The sequence below is a fragment of the Eriocheir sinensis genome, chromosome 17 (assembly GCF_024679095.1).
Source record: "Eriocheir sinensis breed Jianghai 21 chromosome 17, ASM2467909v1, whole genome shotgun sequence".
Classification (NCBI taxonomy): domain Eukaryota; kingdom Metazoa; phylum Arthropoda; class Malacostraca; order Decapoda; family Varunidae; genus Eriocheir; species Eriocheir sinensis.
Genome location: NC_066525.1, coordinates 21,500,056 through 21,520,055, shown reverse-complemented (window position 1 = coordinate 21,520,055; position 20,000 = coordinate 21,500,056).

The following is a 20,000-nucleotide window of genomic DNA, read 5'->3' as shown; positions in this document are numbered from 1 at the left end:
TAAAGCAATCGACACACACACACTCAAACAGGACGCCACAGCCAAGTACTGCGCCACCAATATAAAGCACTCGACGCATGCAAGATGACAGACACAGGCGGGGAAGGAAGGTAGCGAGAAAACAGGCGCCTCAGTGAGCTGATGTGCGGGGCCGCGGCGGCGGGTCGAGGAGGAGCTGGTAATCAATGAGGAGTTACGAGTGAGGCGAGGCAGGTGAGGAGGGAAGGTGGGAAAAGGTGTGGAATGGTAAGCAAAGGAATGGGGATGTAAAAAATAAAGTGTGGAATGATGAGGAAAGGTACAGGGAGAGAAGCAAGCATGAGGAGAGGTACGCGGAGATTTGCAGAGGTGAGGGAAGTCGTGAAATAGTAAGGAAAGGTACGAGGAGATTTGCAAAGGTAAGAAAATGTGTGAGGTAGTGAGGAAAGGTACGATGAGATTTGCAAAGGTGAGAAAAGGTGAGGAAGTGGTGAGAAAAGGTAAGCAAAGATAAGGTGAGGTTTGCAGAGGTGAGGTGAAGAAAAATGACGAAAGCTAAGAGGCGGTAAGAAAAGAGTAAGGAAAGGCGAGGAAAGGAACGGAATGGTTAGCAAGGGTGAGGAAGGTGAGGAAAGTTGACAATAACTTAGAAAAATAGAAAAAAGGGACGTACTAAAAAAAATAGAAGAGCAGAGGAACTTTGATTAAAAAGCTAATTAGGTGGAAAGGCAAAAAATACCTATTGGAAGAATATACAATAAAAAAAACGAAAACGATAAAGAATGATCAGTGAAAAAGACAATAAGAAAACACCAAATTTAAGAACAAAACATAAGCATGCAATTGAATATCAAATAATGTCGGATATAGGGAAGAGATAAATGGGGAATAATAAGAAAACGAAAATAGAACAGAAGCAAATGAGAAAAAGGAACGATTTGACATTCGCGTTTTAATTTGTGTTTTTTACCGCCCTCAGCCCAACCCTCCCATGAGACCTCATCACCTGAACCAGGGAGGATCAGCATAAAAATAGTTAGAGTGTCTTTCTGTTTTGTAGTGCCAGTGACAGCGCTCATAATGACGGTAACAGTGATGAAGTAAATAATGCCGATACAAATATTGCTACTACTACTACTACTACTACTACTAATAATAATAATAATAATAATAAAAACTTCATAAAAAAAACTCATTTAAACTAGATGGATCAAATATTTCATTTTACGTTGCCAAGAAACTCAAACACGTGCCAAAGAAGGAAACAAATAAAATACACACAAAACGAAAAAAGTACAGATCGGTTGCAACAACAACAAAACTTTTGACCATTCTTTAAAAAAACTTTCCCCGAACAACAACAACGACACAAAAAAAGCAACAAAAGGACGCACAAGAAAAGAATGTAGCGGACCAAGGTACTTTCAGGGAACTTGGAGCCTTTGTGGAGCGTGTTGCTGTGTTGCTGACTGACGGGGAAGAAGAGAAAAGGGTTGCGAAGAGGTACAGACACTTCTCCTCCTCTTCCAGCTCCTCCTTCTCCTCGTCCTCGTCTTCTTCCTCTTCCTCTTCCTGCTCTTCCTCGTCTTCGTCCTCGTCCCCGTCCTCTTTCTCCTCCTCTTCTTCCACTTCCTCTCCCTCCTCCTCCTCCTACTGCTACTACTCCTTTATTTTACTTAACTAGTCATGACATATGAAATGGGAAGATGATAGGGCAGTGAAGACGGATGGACACTTTTAAAACTACAAAGAAAACTAACACAACAATAACAACTACTACTGCCAATACTACTTTTTGGAGTCATAAAGACGTATATGTAATGTTATGGTGTCCTGTGTCACTGAGTGTACAGACATACAGACAGACAGACAGAGTGAGAGGGAAAATTGAGCAGAGAAATAAAGGAGGGAATGGAAAAGGGAAGGAGGTCTGCAGGAGAGAAAACGTAGCAATGGAAAAAAAGGAAATGTTATATTGACAGGGTGAAAAGGGAAGAGAGCGATAGGTGGATAGACAGATATAGATAGATAGTTAGATACATACATGAACAGATAGATAAAGAGAGAGAGAGAGAGAGAGAGAGAGAGAGAGAGAGAGAGAGAGAGAGAGAGAGAGAGAGAGAGAGAGAGAGAGAGAGAGAGAGAGAGAGAGAGAGAGAGAGAGAGAGAGAGAGAGAGAGACAGACAGACACACACACACACACACACACACACACACACACACACACACACACACACACATAGACAGAATGACAGATACATAGAAAGATTGACACATGCATATAGACACAAAACAGACATAAACACATAGACAAAAAGCGACATATAGAGAAGAAAATAACGAAAAGGATTGCATGTCATAAATCAAAATAAAAGAAACCCCCAAAACATGGAATTCAAGAGCTAATGAGGGGTAAAAACATCTAAAAAGTGGAAAATAAGAAATGAGGGAGTGAAGAAAAATACCTAATGTGAAACAGGTAAAATAATATAAAAAATAGTGAAAAATTTGGAAATAAAATGAAAAAAAGAAAAAAATAGGCTATAGACCGGAAAAACATGGACATTCAACAGTAAGAAAATATACACCAAAGGATCATACAGTAAAATCGGTAACAAGGCGGAAAGAAATAACATATCGTAAGTTGGAAAAGAAAAAAAAGAAAACTAGAAAAAGGTAGGAAGAAAATGTCGAAAGAGGATGTAAAATGCAAATACGAAATGGAAGACGAAAGGAACAAGAAATTAGAAAACTATCGAAGTGGAAAGTTAAGAAGAGAAGAAAACTGGAAGGGAAGTAAAAGAAAGAAAATAAGAGAAAAGGGAACGTACAAAATTATATAATGGAGGAAAAAATTACTCACTACAAAACAGATGCGCAGATAAACAGAATTTAAAAAGCTAACTAGATGGAAAGGTAAAAAAAAAAAATACCTTGAGAAGAAAATAAAGGAAATAACTAAATCGAAAAAGAATATTCAGTGAAAGAAAGACAGTAAGAAAATATGAAACAAAAGACCAGAAGGAAAACATGAGGTTAAGAAGAAAAGAAAAAACAATGAAAGAAAATAAAAATACGGAAAACAGATCATGAACACATGAAATTAAAGAGCAAAGTCGAGTGAAAAGAAGAGATAAATGATTAGGATGTAAGAAATTAAAAAGAATAATACAGAAGCAAATGAAAAGAGAACGATTTCATATACGTATTCTTACCTTCGTTATTTTTTTCGTTGTCACTGACCAACCCCAAACTCTTACCTGGGAAAAGAAAAACACAAACATTATCTGACCCGTCAAGGTAAAGGAAAGAAAAACGTTTGGCGAAATACTTCAACACCAGCAAAGAAAACAGTAAATATGAAAAAGAAAAAAAAAAGAAAATCACACCCACAAAAAAAGAAGTGCATTAATGGATCTGTTGAGGGAAGGTGCGAAGAAAAGGTTTGGAAAAAGACCTCAGGATCAGGAAAGACAAAAATGAGAAATAAACGAAGAATATAATGAAACAAAACAAAGAAAAACACTGTATGTAATAAATTGAAGCAACACTACCTGTATCTTGTTAAGTGACAATACCAGAATAAACAGAATTAAAGTTACACAAATGCATGAAAAAAAGAAAATTAGTAAGTGAAAAAAATGTAATATAAATAGGATGACAAAAATAGGATAAATATCATTACCAATATCAGGGAAAAAAGGTAAATAAGAAAAATATGAGATGGAGAAAAATAGATATTAATATAACCCGCAAGAACACAGCACATGACATGGAAAACAATAACAAGTAAAAGAAAATTAATGAATAGAAAGAAAGAATAAAAGGAAAACGGAAAAAAAACAATGAAAAAAAAATTAGAACGTAAAAAAATAAAAATAAAAACTTGAAAAAATAGGAATATGAAAAAAAGGGAAATAGATAAAAGAAGAAACCAGAAAAGAATGAAAAAAAAAGAGAGGACAAAGAAGAAAATGGAAGGTGAAGAAAACAGGAGGCACAAAGAAGTCCCCGAGTAAGACAAAGTTACGAGAGGAAGATAAGGGGGGAGGGGAGGGGGGGGGAGAAAGTTACCACGGAAAGAAAAAAAAAAGAACTGAAAAGATAATAAAGTCCAAATGAATGCAAAAAAACAACAACGACATACAGAGAGAGAGAGAGAGAGAGAGAGAGAGAGAGAGAGAGAGAGAGAGAGAGAGAGAGAGAGAGAGAGAGAGAGAGAGAGAGAGAGAGAGAGAGAGAGAGAGAGAGAGAGAGAGAGAGAGAGAGAGAGACGGGGGGGGAGGGGAGTGGGTCGGGGAGGAATTCTGAATCAGGAAAATAGAGCGTCTGAGAAATCGACTTGATGAATGTTGCTTTCAAACGAACACCAGATGGGGAGATAGGGAGGGGGGAGGGGGAGGCGAGGGAGGAGGGGGAGGCGAGGGAGGAGGGGGAGGGAAGGGGGAGAGGGGAGAGGGAGAGAGGAGGGAAAATGGGGAGAGGATGGGGTAAAGGGTAGAAGGGAATGCGGAAGAGATTGAGAGATAGGGAAGAGAGAAATAAGTAAATGAAAGGTTAGAAAGAGAAGGACGAGAAAGAGGAGGAGGAGGAGGAGGAGGAGGGGGAGGAGGAGGTGGTGATAGAGTGCTTTGGGAATGAAGGATTGGAAGGAGATTAATAAAAAAGAGGTGAGAAGAGTGAGGGAGGAGGTGGACGGAAAGAGGAGAATGAAAGTGGAGGGAGAGTAAAGGAAGAAGGACAATGAAGGGAAGAAAGAAGATGGGAGTGGAAGAAGGAATAATAGAGATGATAAAGGAAATGAGATAAGAACGAAAAGAAGGGAAAAAAGAAGGCATGGAAGAGTATAGAGGAGAAGGGAAGGAAGGATGTAAATAGATATATTGGCATTTGAAAATTATAATTATCAGTGTTTCATTTATTTACTAATTAATGATTCCAAGAAAGAATATATTTTGAAATAAGGGATTTTTTGTTTAGAAAATAATATACATCTGAAAAGAGTTACACTGCGTGAAAATTTGCACATATGCATTAAACAAAACAAAAAAATCACGATCTGTAATGTAAAAAAAAACCTTTTTGTTGAAGTTGAAGAAAATTTCATTGCAAACACAACAATAACAAAATGAAGTTAAAAGCATGAAAACTAAGTATATAATTACAGTTTAAAGATGAATCACCTACATTTGAGGAAAATAGGTTTTCCTTGCAGTGACTGGGTGCTCAGAATACAGCACCAGCATACTCCAGATCTCTTCTGAGTCTGCTGTTCCTCATTTTCTGTTTGTATGGAGTGTCCATGCTTGTTTCCTTGATCTTGAGATACTTGTACAGTTGCGGAAATGAGTTCCTGTACCCACTGTGGTAAGCCTTCCCTCCAACCCGTTGCAGTAGTACTACTCAAGTGTTGTTGTGAATGAACGGTGTTCGTCGTGTTCGGGTGTGAGGGGCGGAGAGGCTCACTGTTATTCAGGAAGTGTAAGGGAGGCCTTATTCATAATTAAGAGGTGAAAATAAATGTAGCATGTGTATGTAACACATGTTAAACCAAGCTATCGCTACAAAATAATAACAACAGAGAGAAGACGAGACGTATAATCTAGAGTCCAGACTTTGATGTTCCGCTCCTCCATCATCATTCACGTGTGAACGTGTGCACACACACACACACACACACACACACACACTCTCTCTCTCTCTCCTTCACACTCGAGAGAGAGAGAGAGAGAGAGAGAGAGAGAGAGAGAGAGAGAGAGAGAGAGAGAGAGAGAGAGAGAGAGAGAGAGAGAATATTTGACGGTTTGCTTGCCTGCCCACTACACCACCATTCAATAGTTCACACTGTGTTATGAGAGCAGAAACCCACATGTAAGAGGTTTCTGTGGGTTACTGATAACTTACTATAGTGAATCACGGCAGTGCCGCGGTAAAGTGGCATACACTTATTTGATGAGTTGACGGTCCTTCAACTGTATGGGTATAATTTAGGTGGTGTGTTTCGAAACCGTGGTCACGTGACACCCACCATGGGTAAGTGCGTATAACATACTTCATACAATAGTTTGTGGACCTTGCTCTTTTTAGTTAAGTAATATTGTTTTTACCACCAGCGTGTAGGTAGTAAATGGACACCAAACATTTGATCAGGTTCACGTTCATTGTGGGAGGTGTTCATGGTTTTTCGCATTCTCGTATGCTATTACTGCCAGTGTGCACACGTACACACGTGAATGCTGATGGAGGAGCGGAACATCAAAGTCTCGACTCTAGATAATACGTCTCGTCTTCTATCTGTTATTGTTTTGTAGTGATATCTTGGTTTAACATGCTACATTTATTTTCAACTCTTAATTATGAATAAAGCCTCCCTTACTCTTCCTGTATAGCAGTGAACCTCTCCGCCACTCACATCCGAACACGACGAACACCGTTCATTCACAACAACACTTGAGTAGTACTACTGCGACGTTGCCGGTGGGAGGGAAGGCTTACCACAGTGGGTACAGGAACTCATTTCCGCAACTGTACAGTCGTCACAAAAAGTATCGGTGCATAAGGGGTGCGATGACTACTGTAAACATTCGAGCATCCGCTGATATTGTGGGAGGGTTGGCACGCCTGACTGTGGCTTCTCTGCAAGATTCGAACCACAAGCGATTGTTTCATAACTCAGATCCGAAACATTTCAACCCAAATCCGAAACGTTGCAAAGACTGACAGGATGTTAATGTGGTTATCTTCGTACCATGGCCATGCCAGTCAACATGGAAACACCGCAGGCGACGCGAGGGGCTATCGTAGCCCTCCATGCTAGGGGTTTTACCATAACTGGTATTGCCCGTGAGCTTGGTATTCACCGGAACACAGCAGCACGGTGGATTCGGCGGCACGCAGACACTGGTGCTACAGAGGACATGCCACGAGTCGGGCGCCCACGCTGCACCTCCGCAGCCGAAGACCAGGTTAAGGATATAATATTCTACAGTAGAATATTACATTCTGTAGTAGAATATTAGTCTGTACTAATAATTTAAATAGTAACATGGTGACAATAACTGGATAGGGTAATGTGTTGTAATATAATATCTCGTGTTGCTGTTCACCATTCACCTTACCATACTGATTGGGTGTTTGTGGTTTTATATCTAGGCCATAAATAACGCCATCGATGAGGACCCATTCACACCTGCTGTCAACATTCGCCGTGACCAGGGTCTGCAGTGCAGCACTCAGACCATTCGGAACAGGCTTCACAACAGGAATTTCCGAGGTCGGAGGCCAGCCAAAAAGCAAAAACTAAGCGAGCGTAACATGGAGCAGCGCATGGAGTATGCGCTCGAGTATGCTGACATGCCAGCAGACTTTTGGGAGAATGTAGTCTTTTCTGATGAAAAGACTTTCTACTCAGATGGCACATCAGCAGCACAATATGTTTGGCGGAAATGTGGCACCAGGTTAGTCTCTCTCTCTCTCTCTCTCTCTCTCTCTCTCATGGACACTTAAACTAGTAGTTGGTTGTTTCTACAGGTGCCTGTAGCCACCCGAACAGATTTGTGTTGTCTGTCTTGTCTGCTACTACTCAATACCGGTTACAGAAGGTTTTATGTGACTAGTTCATAAATAGTTATAATGTTTCAGATACGACATTGGAAATGTAATTGCTACCAGGAGGAGCGGGCGTGTCTCTGCTGGGTTATTTGGATGGATGCATGCCAGTGGCGTTGGAGAGTTGGCTGATGTTGGACCGGGATATTTAACAGGTGATAAGTATGTTGAAATCCTGGAGGAGGTCCTTCTTCCCACGGTAGAGGCATTGCTGTTCCCCGACGGGGAGCCTTTCTACCTTCTCCAGGATAACAGCCCAATCCACACATGCCAGGTTGTTAGAGAGTGGTTTGGCCGACATCCACACGTCACTCTGATGCCACATCCTCCCAAATCACCAGACCTCAACCCCATCGAGCACGTCTGGGCAGCAATGGTCCGACATATGCCTGAGCAGGACAGGGGAAGGAACCGTGATGCTGTCGTCAGAAGTGCAATGCAAGCATGGGAGCACCTCCGTCGTCCACCTGGTCAAGATATAACTAGTGCGTTGGTGGCATCCATGCCTAAACGGCTGAATGCTGTCTTAGCTGCAGGTGGTGCCTATACGTCTTACTGATGTATATTAATAAAGATAATGAAACACGCGTTGTTATATTTACCCTAGAAGTAGTAGTATAATAGCAAACCTACTGCTATAAAAAGTCTATTCCACGAGAATTAGGTGATTTTTTCAGGGTGGACTCGCGAACGTGATATTGCATGTGTGCTGATACGGCACGCTCATTTGCCAATTTAACTTAAGTATTGTGTGCCTTGTGAACCATTAGAAATTCATCTGAAACAATTCGTAACAAGAAAAAATACCTTCCTCTCGCTTTGAAACTGTGTTACCAGATCAAACAATCCAAGGCAGACAGTAGGCAGGCGAATGTGACTCGGGCCAGACGCCGTGCAGTTTTCTTTAGCCGTCGTGGACGGGCCTTAATGGAGTCAGAACTGCACGTGAATGGACAATGTCCAGCAGGCAGCGACTAAAGCGAGTGTTGAAACTATGCATTCTTCATTTTTTTTCTGCTATAAAGTGCTTTGGATGTTTTTTGGCTTGGCATAGTCATAATGTGTATTGATGATATGGAGTCATAACGGAAACATTGCTCTACGGCAAGAACCTTCACATTTCTCATCGTCCTATCATTATTCCTAAAAGATCTAATATATGTGGGTAATAAACTAATAAATAATCATAAGGAAGAGGGATAATAAAAATAACTACATTCATATATCAATAGTTTTGATTTTAAAAGTTTTTAATAAATTTATTACGCAAATAACGGGAGCTCCATGGTGTAAATGGTAGCGCGCTCGGCTCACAACCTAGAGATCCCGGGTTCAGTCCCCGGCCGGAGCAGAGTTAGATGGGCTGTCTCTTTATCCCTTGACCCTGTCCACCCAGCAGTGAATGGACCGGGTATCAGGTATACGGATTGTGTCCCAGCTTCCCGGGAAGGTGAATTGTGGTAACCCGGATGTCACAGTGGCCATGTGGCCCGGGGTAGCGGGTTCATACCCACCACAAGGCCAATGCGGCGGAGATGAGCTCCGTGGCTAAGCGCTGTTACAACGTATGCCCCCACCTTTTTTTATAGCGTCAAACAGAGCGAGTTTTACAATATGCATTTGTTTAAATGCCACACAACACCTGCTGCCCTTACCATGACACACACACACACACACACACACACACACACACACACACACACATTAAAACAGAGAGCAGGTTGATGCATTTTGATTTTAAGAGATAGCAAAAAGCGATAAATAGTAGGCTATGTCATGCCAAGCGAAATTGCCGTAGCTTAGATCTACGTAGTAAACAACAGCCAATGAGCGGTGCGGAGACCGTCACTCAAGCAATGACGCCAAGTCCGCGAGTCCAACCTTAAAATGAAAATCTCCGCCAGTTATCGTGGATTCGACTATAGTAGTATTAAAACGGCATAATTACTACTATGAGTAATAAAGGCTATATTTTATGCATGACCGTATTCGACTACCATGTATACTTCACATACCTCATTTCATAGGTGATGTGTAGATATGTTTTACCACATGAAAGTGTTACCGTAAAAACCACGTGACAATATCTTGTTGCATTATCAACGAACGCAGATTGGCCATTATACGTAAACACAAGTGAACCAGTATGTGGTATCAAGCTGGCTGGTGAATTATGGCATTCACCTCACAGCAGAGCTACCAACATGCATCAAGTCGGCCACCTCTTTTCACTGTCTTTCGTTCCGTGCTGTCAGAATGATTCGTGCTTATACTGCACCGATAGTTTTTGTGACGACTGTACATGGATGTTGTGAGTTTGATGTCAAAATCTTCTACCAGACAACTTGCAATATAGACAATATTATAATTACTCACAGCGGTTGCGGATATGAGTATCGCCCCCAAACACCTGGAAACTATTCTTGAAACGTTCCTTAATTTTTATCGAATTTTCGCTCAGAATACAGCCCAGTGTAACTTGAAAACCGGAAACATACTTCGGTGAGGCGAGGAGAATGAAGAACAGGGAGAGGCGAGGTGGAAACATGAACACGTGGAGGGGCAGGCAGCGGAAACACTGTGAACCTGTGAGGAGGCTGCCTGACTTAGGGATTCAATAAATGCTTTATGGAATTGAATTTAAGGAACGCGCAGACCTGTACACTGGTTGACTATTACTGACTATAAAAATGTTGAGTAGTTTCTATATGAAGAAGTTATTAGTGTGACTTAAGAAGGGTGAGGAGGAGCGTGAAAAAGAGGAAGAGGAAGAAGAGGTGGAGGAGGAGGAAGAGGAGAAAAAGAAAATTGTCACATTCAGCCTACTTTTTAACTACTTCCGGTTAAAAAAAAAAATTCTACTTAATCATAATTTTTTTTCTTTATAATTCTGATTTTTAAAGTTTCACTTTTAGTTTTGCATCATGAAGATCAAAGAAACGAAATCACGCAGACCAGCCCGCCGTAACCTCTCTCTCTCTCTCTCTCTCTCTCTCTCTCTCTCTCTCTCTAGTTGTTTAGCATCCAAAAATATATTTCTGGGAACACACACACACACACACACACACACACACACACACACGGTAGGCGGTGGCTGAGTGGTTAGCGTTCGGGCTTAGCATTCACGGCGCCAAGGACAACGTCGGTTCGAATCCCCACGCTATCACCTGGGATTTTTCAGTCACCGCCGAGTGGCCTAAGACTACCCACATGCTGTCCTGAAGACCACCCGGACTCTAGGATAAACCGTCCAAGTGAATCAAGAATGTGTTCCGGGGGCAGCATGAGCCAAGCATAATTGGCGCAACTATAAAAATTGCCAGGCCCGTGAAGAAAGCCTACCAGCGCTATAGCCCGAGATGTAAAACACACACACACACACACACACACACACACACACACACTAATTAGCTTCGGGCTCTAAGGAATAGTAAGATACAAACATTAGTAGAAAACTTCTCTCTCTCTCTCTCTCTCTCTCTCTCTCTCTCTCTCTCTCCGCGTTCGAGTGTGTGGGCGATCATTTGAAAAGACACAAAAAGCAGAAAGACTTGAATGAAAAAAAAAAGAATGATCAAAGAGAGTGAAAGAAAAGAAGAAGAAAAAAAAAAACAGAAGCAGGAGGAAGGAAAACAAGTGATACAAAAACCAAGCAGGTGCAAAGGAAGAGAGGAAGACGGCGAGGAGAGGGGAACAGTGTAATAATGTAAAAGAAAATGGAACACTAAGGAGCATCAGTGAATATAATTAGAAAAAAATGTTATTGATGGTAATGATTTTTCTACTATTATTTGCATACTACTATTACTACTACTACTTACATTACTACTACTACTATTACTGCTGCTGCTGCTGCTGCATCTATCAACAACTACTAAAACTATATTAATTCAAGCAAGAAAACAACAACACTACTACTACTACAACTGCTACTATTATTACTACTACCACTGACATTAGATATACTATTGCCATACAATTACTACTACTACTACTACTACTACTACTACTACTACTACTACTACTACCACTACCATAAAGAGCCTAATCATGAAAAAACGGACTAGCCTAGTTTTTCAACTCCCGAAGGAATCTTTTTCGGCGAGCAAGTTTTTCAAAGCCTGGAGCCGCGGGGTGTGTCGGGGCGGCGAGCGAGGCTTCAAAGGCTGCCTAGCGAGGCACCGAACGCTGCTCACTCACGGGGACTAGTTGAGGAAGGGGGAGGAGGAAAAGGAGGAGGGTAAAGGAAAGGAGGAGTATGGAATGAGTTAGAGAATGTTGATGTTTTCTTGTTCATCCTTCACCTTTTACTCTCTCTCTCTCTCTCTCTCTCTCTCTCTCTCAAGAATAAAAATGTCATGATTACGAGTATTTATTTACAAAGAAATAATGTAAGGTTTTCAATACCCCCAAAATATCAGTTATATACAACCTTAAAATGTAAAGTTATGAACATGTTAAAAATATTAATTAATGTTATGTAGTAAAAATATGCCAGTTATATGCCGGGTCACAATATCGCCCTTATCATCACAAGAAAAAAAGAGTAGATATGTTCGCTATTCTTTCTCCGGTAAGGAAACTCTTGAGCTACTTTGTCAACTAAACGCCATTAAGGTTAAACGGATTTGCGGCATTCAACGTCAAACACAAAGTAACATAAAAAAGCTTCATTGAAACGAGCGGCCTTTAGTAGGTAGATGGTCTGTTCGTAATGGGATCAGCACTCGTAGGAGGACACAAAGTACTACAATCAGTAGAACACGGCAGTACAATTAACGGAACACTCTAAAACTGTGAAAGCCTTTGTGAAAACTGATAAACCGGAGGAAATGCTTGAAACGATCCCTCACATTACACAGACAGAAAGATGAGGTGAATGAGCTTAGAGAGAGGAACAAAGTGACCCAGACATGCAGGAGGCAAAACAAAAAATGATAGCTGATAAACATGCGTCAGTGCTTGAAACCGTCCCTTATATTATACAGAGAGTAAGATGAGGCAACTGAACTTAAAGAGAAGAGCAGAAAGTGACGCAGACGTAAAGAAAAGAAGAAAAAAAAAATCAAGAAAGTAGCAGACATGAGCTGACGAAAGAATAAACGATAAAACTTAATGAAAACGAAAAACCTAAAAGAATAGAAATAACGGAAAAGGAATGAAAACCCATCCACCGTTTTCTTTCGCGTGTCACCGATGGAGAGCGACACAGGTACACTCTTTTTTGTGGGTGTGTTTCATGGTGTTGAATTTCGTTTCCTCAAGGCACGACTCTCTCTCTCTCTCTCTCTCTCTCTCTCTCTCTCTCTCTCTCTCCGTCGCAATATCTCATTCACAACATACATTTGAATGGTAATTTTTCAATCTCTTTCAACGTCTTTCTTGGCTACTTTTCAAGTCTTCTTCTTTTTCTTTTTCTTTTTCTTTTTCTTTTTCTTTTTCTTCTTCTTCTTCTTCTTCTTCTTCCTCCTCCTCCTCTTCCTCCTCCTCCTGGGCGCGTGATAACGAGGGCACACCTAAGTTCTTGGAAAAATTATATTTGGAAGGATCCGAACGTTTAACGGAGGATCAGGACAGTGCTAAGACCTCCCACACAGAGGAGAAATAGGAGGAGGAGGAAGAGGAGGAGGAGGAGGAGGAGGAGGCAATGGAGGGAGAATGAGGAGATCTGGAGGAAGTGTGGGAATTGAGGGGGGATGTATGGGAGAGATATTAAGAGGAGGAGGAGGAGGGGGAGGAGGAGGAGGATGAATGATGGAAGAGAAAGAAGCGAGGAGAGATGAAAGCCAATGGAAAGAGTGATGAGGAGGAAGAGGAGGGAGAGAAGGAATGATTGAAGAGAAAGGAGCAAGGAGAGATGAAAGCCAATGGAGAGACTGAGGAGGATGAAGTATGCATGAGGAAAAAGAGCGACGTGAGAAAGGAGTGAAGGAGAAAGAAAGTGAGAGAAGAAGGAGGCGAGAGAAGAGAAAGTCGGAAGAGATGGAAGAGGGGATGAAAATTTAGGAAGGAGGAGCAAGGAAAAAAGCGAGGGAAGGAAGGAGAGACAAAGAGGAGGATAGAGGAAACGTTCGAGGGCAAAAGGAATGAAGGCAAGAAGCAATGAAGAGGAATGAAAGAATAAATATGAAAAATAGGAAAGATAGATAGAATGATAGATGGATAGGTAGAGTATAGATAACAGCAGTGAGGGAGGACAGGAGGGAAGGAGGAAGGGAGGGAGTGAAAAGGGAAGGGAAAGGAAAGAAAAATATGAGTTTGCATAATACCGTTAATGTAAGATTGATGCAGTGTGACTTTGTGTGTGTGTGTGTGTAACAGGAGACTGCTGACGTAATGCTGGATTTTTTTATAATTATCCAGTGTTGTGATGCTTGTATTAAAGTCTCCCTTCTTTCGAGTTGTTCAGTTTCTCTGGCTTTATTTTTTTCTAAGTAAGGGAAGAGAAGGGGAGGGATGGGAGGGAGGGGAGGGGAGGGGGGGAGGGAAGGGAAGGGAGGGGAAGAGAAGGAAGGGAGGGGAGGGGAGGAGGGGAGGGAAGGGAGGGGAGGGGAAGAGAGGGGAGGGAAGGGAGGGAGGAGGGGAGGGAAGGGTGGGAGGGGATGTGATGAAAGAGGGAGGGAGGTGTGTGTGTGTGTGTGTGTGTGTGTGTGTGTCAATGGGCTGTTGACTTATTCACTTATTTTCGTATTCTTTTTAATAACACGGTGTTGTGCTGCTTTTGTTTCTGTTTCCCTTCTTACGTGTTGTTCCCGTGTTCAGTTTGTCTAGTTTTACTTTTTCTACGGTGACAAGCTCTCTCTTACACGTTTTCCTTACTACATGTTGTCGTAATAAGTTCGTCGCGTTTACTGTAATTTTCCTTTTCCTTTTTATATATTGCTGCCGTGTTCAATTTGTCTCGTTATGTTTTTACGTAATTCGTGTTCCATTACAGTGAACTGACGTGTTATTGTTTCTTTATTTAGACACTTTGTGTGTTGTTTCGATTCATTGTATTTGTTTTTTTTTCATGTCATTTCTCTCTTTTTACTGTGTATCCTTTATTCTACAATAGTTTTAGTGTAATACATTTCTTAATCTACGATCATTTACTGGGTATTTATTATAAAGTCTACGGTAATTTACTGTAAGATTTCTTTTCTTACATGTTCCCGTTTTATAATTAAAATTTTACTTTTTTTTAGTACGATAATTAAATGTTGATTCTGAGTTTTTCTCCTCACGTATTCACATAGTAATTTTTTTCTCATCTCACTGTTTTATGTGATCATTCACTGTTTTCTTTACGTTTTCTTCATATAACATGTTCTTATATTCTCGGGTTATTTTCTTTTCGACGATAAATTATTGGTTGTTATCTTTCACGTGTTTTCCTGCACGGCGTTGCTGCAATATCAATATTAGCGGCGAGAACCTCACCAACACTGGAATGTAAGGAGCCGAGGCGAGCATTTTCGGACCCCAGAGCTTCCGTAACGCGAGAAAGGTGATCCTGTTTTGTCAAACATTTCGGCAGCCGAACACACACTTAACATGGCTTTCGCAGGAGTTGTGGGCACCGCCATGGGTAGTTTGTGACCCTGGCGGTAGTTAGAAGAAAAAAAATCATGAGAACCCGATTAAGCTCTTCCCGGCCTTTGGAAATGGTTGGTGAGAGGCGGAAGCATCTGAGGATACCGATCCAAGCCTTGATGAGCGACGGTTTTCATTTCCATTTTTTTTTTAAATGATCAATAATGAATGATAAATAATATGAAATGATAACAATAATAATAATAGTAATAATATTATTAATAATAATAATAATAATAATAATAATAATAATAATAATAATAATAATAATAATAATAATAATAATAATAATAATAATAATAATAATAATAATAATAATAATAATAATAATAATAATAATAATAATAATAATAATAATAACAATCATAATAATAATAATAATAATAATAATAATAATAATAATAATAATAATAATAATAATAATAATAATAATAATAATAATAACTTTAATAATAATAAAACAAATAATAATAATTATAATAATAAAAAAATAATAATAATAAAAAAAAGTTTCACCACGATTTTGACCTTGCCGGGAATCGAACCCGGGTCTTCCGCTCTAGAGGCGGCTATGCTAACCACTACACCACAAGGCCAGAAACAGACTAAGGGGGAAAGGTTGGGGTGTTTCTTGCGGGTAAGGGGAGAGAAGGAGGAGGGGGGGAGGAGGAGGAGGAGGGAGAGAGAGAGAGAGAGAGAGAGAGAGAGAGAGAGAGAGAGAGAGAGAGAGAGAGAGAGAGAGAGAGAGAGAGAGAGAGAGAGAGAGAGAGAGAGAGAGAGAGAGAGAGAGAGAGAGAGAGAGAGAGAGAGAGAGAGAGAGAGAGAGAGAGAGAGAGAGAGAGAGAGAGAGAGAGAGAGAGAGAGAGAGAGAGAGAGAGAGAGAGAGAGGTGCATAGGCTAGAATATTAGCGGCGAGATACTTAATTAAACATACAGACAAAAGAGTAGATAGATGTTGGACCTGAAAACACATTTGAAATCCGGTTAACAAACACATTATAATATTTTTTTCAGCAAATTGCCCTTAATTATTGAGTTGGTGTTATTTCTGTCAGGTTTTACTAATTTTATAGCCTAATATTTTCTTTACGACAGTTTTAGTGTCATACATTTTATTTTTAATCTACGGTCATTTACTGGGTGTTTATTTTAAATTCTACGGTCATTTACTGTAACATGTTTTTGCTTACATGTCCCAGTATTAAATTTAGCATTTAACTGTTTTTCCACGATAATTAAATGTTGATTTTACTTTTTTTTCATACATATTCACATACTAAGTTTGTCTCGTTCTACTGTTTTATGAGATTTTTTTTTTTTTTTTTTTTTTACGTTTTCTTCATATAACATGTTCTTGTATTTAGATTCTCTCGGATTACTTTTTTTTACGATAATTTACTGTTTTCTTTCATCAGCCATGTTGTTGCCCTGTTCAACGTTTCGTTGTACTTTTTATTTTGGACGATAAATTATCGGGTTGTTACCTCTCACATGTTTTCCTGCACGCCGTTGCTGCATTTTAAATATTTGCGGCGAGAACCTGTCAACTCTAGGATGTAAGGAGCTCAGGCGAGGAGATTCGAACCCCAGTGCTTCCGTGTGATGCGAGAAAGGTGATCCTGTCTTGCCAAACATTTCGGCGGCCGAACTCACACTGAACAAGGCTAACAGTGGATGTGAGAGAAGCAACCGCCTGAGAACACCGACGTAAGGCTTCATGAACGATGAGCTATGTAGGTCTTCCTTTCCTTTTACTTTATATAAATGGTTAAGAAAGAATAATATATATAAGATATATAGAATGATATAATAATAAAATAATAATAATGATAATAATAATAATAATGATAATAATAATAATAATAATAATAATAATAATAATAATAATAATAATAATAATAATAATAATAATAACAATAATAATAACAACAATAACAATAATAACAACAAAGTTTCATCACGATTTTGACCTAGCCAGGACTCGAACCCGGGTCTTCCGCGCTTGAGGCGGCTATGCTAACCACTACACCACAAGGACAGAAACAGACTAAGGGGGAAAGGTTGGGGTGTTTTTTGCGGGTAAGGGAAGAGAAGGGGAGGGAGGGGATTTAAACTGAAGGCTAGGGAAGATGGAAGGGAAGGAAAGAGGGAGGAAGGAAGAGAGAGAGAGAGAGAGAGAGAGAGAGAGAGAGAGAGAGAGAGAGAGAGAGAGAGAATGGTCACCAATCTCCTTATATATCTCCATCTCTCTCCTCTTCCTCCTCGTCCTCCTCCTCCTCCTCCTCCTCCTCCTCTTCCTCCTCCTCCTCCTCCTCCTCTTTATCCTCCTCCTCCTTGACCAGATTATTCTATGGTCTGAAAAGTGGCAAATGCCCTTCAACCTAGAAAAGCATAAAGTCATACATTTTGGGCACGAATATGCTATAAAAAATAACATACATCTTGCGTGGGAAGCCTCTGCAGTTCGTACAATGGGTTAGTGTCTGAGTCTTATTATCAACAGTGACCTGGGACACAGAAGAATAGGAGACAAAGAGGAATGAGGGAGTTAGAAAATTACGTGAGTGAAAGTACATGGAGGAAGAGAAAGCAAAAGGAAGGAAAAAATGAGAGGAAAGAACGAAACTGAAAGAAAATAACATGAATGGAAGTAAGTAAAGGAAGAGGAAGAGATAGCAAAAGGAAGGAAAGAGACAGAGGAGAAAAAAAAATAGCATAAGTAAAAATACGTAGAGGAAGAGAAAGCAGAAGGAAGGAAAGAAACAAGAGAAAGAACGAAATAGAAAGAATATAACCTGAGTGGAAGTCAGAAAGTTTGCCCGCCAATATTGTGCTTGAGTTCATAGCGAGGAACGTGGAACGTAAGCTCATATTCCCAACCATTTCGGGGCCCACACACCCACACTGTACAAGGCTTGCGTAGAGGTTACTGTGTTTGTATTTCCATGGGAGTATATTAATTGTATGGGGCCCTAGGAACCCGACTAGTCTCCTTTGTGGCCCTGGGAAACATTTGTCGTGAGAGCCGAAAGCGTCTGCGAATAGTGTTTTCGATTGACGTCACGCCGCGGTGCATCATGGGGGTGTGAGACCTTAACAAACTCGGTCACAATGGTAACGCTTACAGGCGACTGGGGCGAGGACGAGTTGTCTCACGGAGACAATAGTAACTTCTTGCGTTGTCTTTGGCTTCTGCTTGCTTGTTTGTGTGTGGGGGTGTAAGAACAGCGATACCACACTTCTGTTGTGTGATTGGGTGTTGGAATACGTCCAATAAACACCCAGGTCTCTTTCCATGGCATTCCTAGAGCACCGACTCGTGATGATCACCGCAGGTATTTGACGAGAGAAAGCAGCAGCATTCGTTTATCAAGGATTTCCAGAGCCCAGACTTCAGATCTTGACCTCTGGAAAGTGTGTGGAAGAGCTCAGAGCCCAGATTTTAAAAACTGACCTCTGGAAAGTGTGCGGAAGTGCTCAGAGCCCAGATTTTAAAAACTGACCCCTGGAAAGTGTGCGGAAGTGCTCAGAGCCCAGATTTTAAAAACTGACCTCTGGAAAGTGTGCGGAAGTGCTCAGAGCCCAGATTTTAAAAACTGACCCCTGGAAAGTGTGCGGAAGTGCTCAGAGCCCAGATTTTAAAAACTGACCTCTGGAAAGTGTGCGGAAGTGCTCAGAGCCCAGATTTTAAAAACTGACCCCTGGAAAGTGTGCGGAAGTGCTCAGAGCTCAGATTTTAAAAACTGACCTCTGGAAAGTGTGTGAAGTGCTCAGAGCCCAGATTTTAAAAACTGACCCCTGGAAAGTGTGCGGAAGTGCTCAGAGCCCAGATTTTAAAAACTGACCTCTGGAAAGTGTGCGGAAGTGCTCAGAGCTCAGATTTTAAAAACTGACCTCTGGAAAGTGTGCGGAAGTGCTCAGAGCCCAGATTTTAAAAACTGACCTCTGGAAAGTGTGCGGAAGTGCTCAGAGCTCAGATTTTAAAAACTGACCTCTGGAAAGTGTGCGGAAGAGCTCAGAGCTCAGATTTTAAAAACTGACCTCTGGAAAGTGTGCGGAAGTGCTCAGAGCTCAGATTTTAAAAACTGACCTCTGGAAAGTGTGCGGAAGAGCTCAGAGCTCAGATTTTAAAAACTGACCTCTGGAAAGTGTGTGAAGAGCTCAGAGCTCAGATTTTAAAAACTGACCTCTGGAAAGTGTGCGGAAGTGCTCAGAGCTCAGATTTTAAAAACTGACCTCTGGAAAGTGTGCGGAAGAGCTCAGAGCTCAGATTTTAAAAACTGACCTCTGGAAAGTGTGTGGAAGAGCTCAGAGCTCAGATTTTAAAAACTGACCTCTGGAAAGTGTGTGGAAGGCACTTCATAACAGGAAATTATTGTTTACTTCGTAAATTTTGCTGAAATGCCCGAGCAAGGACAGGTGCAGTTGTGCATGTAGCCTGTCTCTATAGTTGTTTAGGGTCCTCATTTTTGTTAATATGACCACATCTATTTTTTTTTATGTGGGATAGCTTTATGTGTCAATGGTGGTTAACATATGAATTGAAATGGTGTTAGCTTTGCAAAAATTCTGGAAGTACACGGTAAAATAAGATGGTCAAAATGAATGACAACGCATACATGCATCCAGACGTTCTGCCTCTGCTGATGGTTGGCTGACGCGGAGAACTCGTTGTAACACACACTTCCTTCACCCATCAACCACCTGTGAAAAGCTTGTACGTCTGCAGACTCTTGTGGGCCTTCATGTTATTCATGTTGTAGTCTGGGTTGGGTAAGGAAACCAGAAAATAGAAGATATGTCTGGCAGTGTCTCACTATTTGAACACATTTGTTCC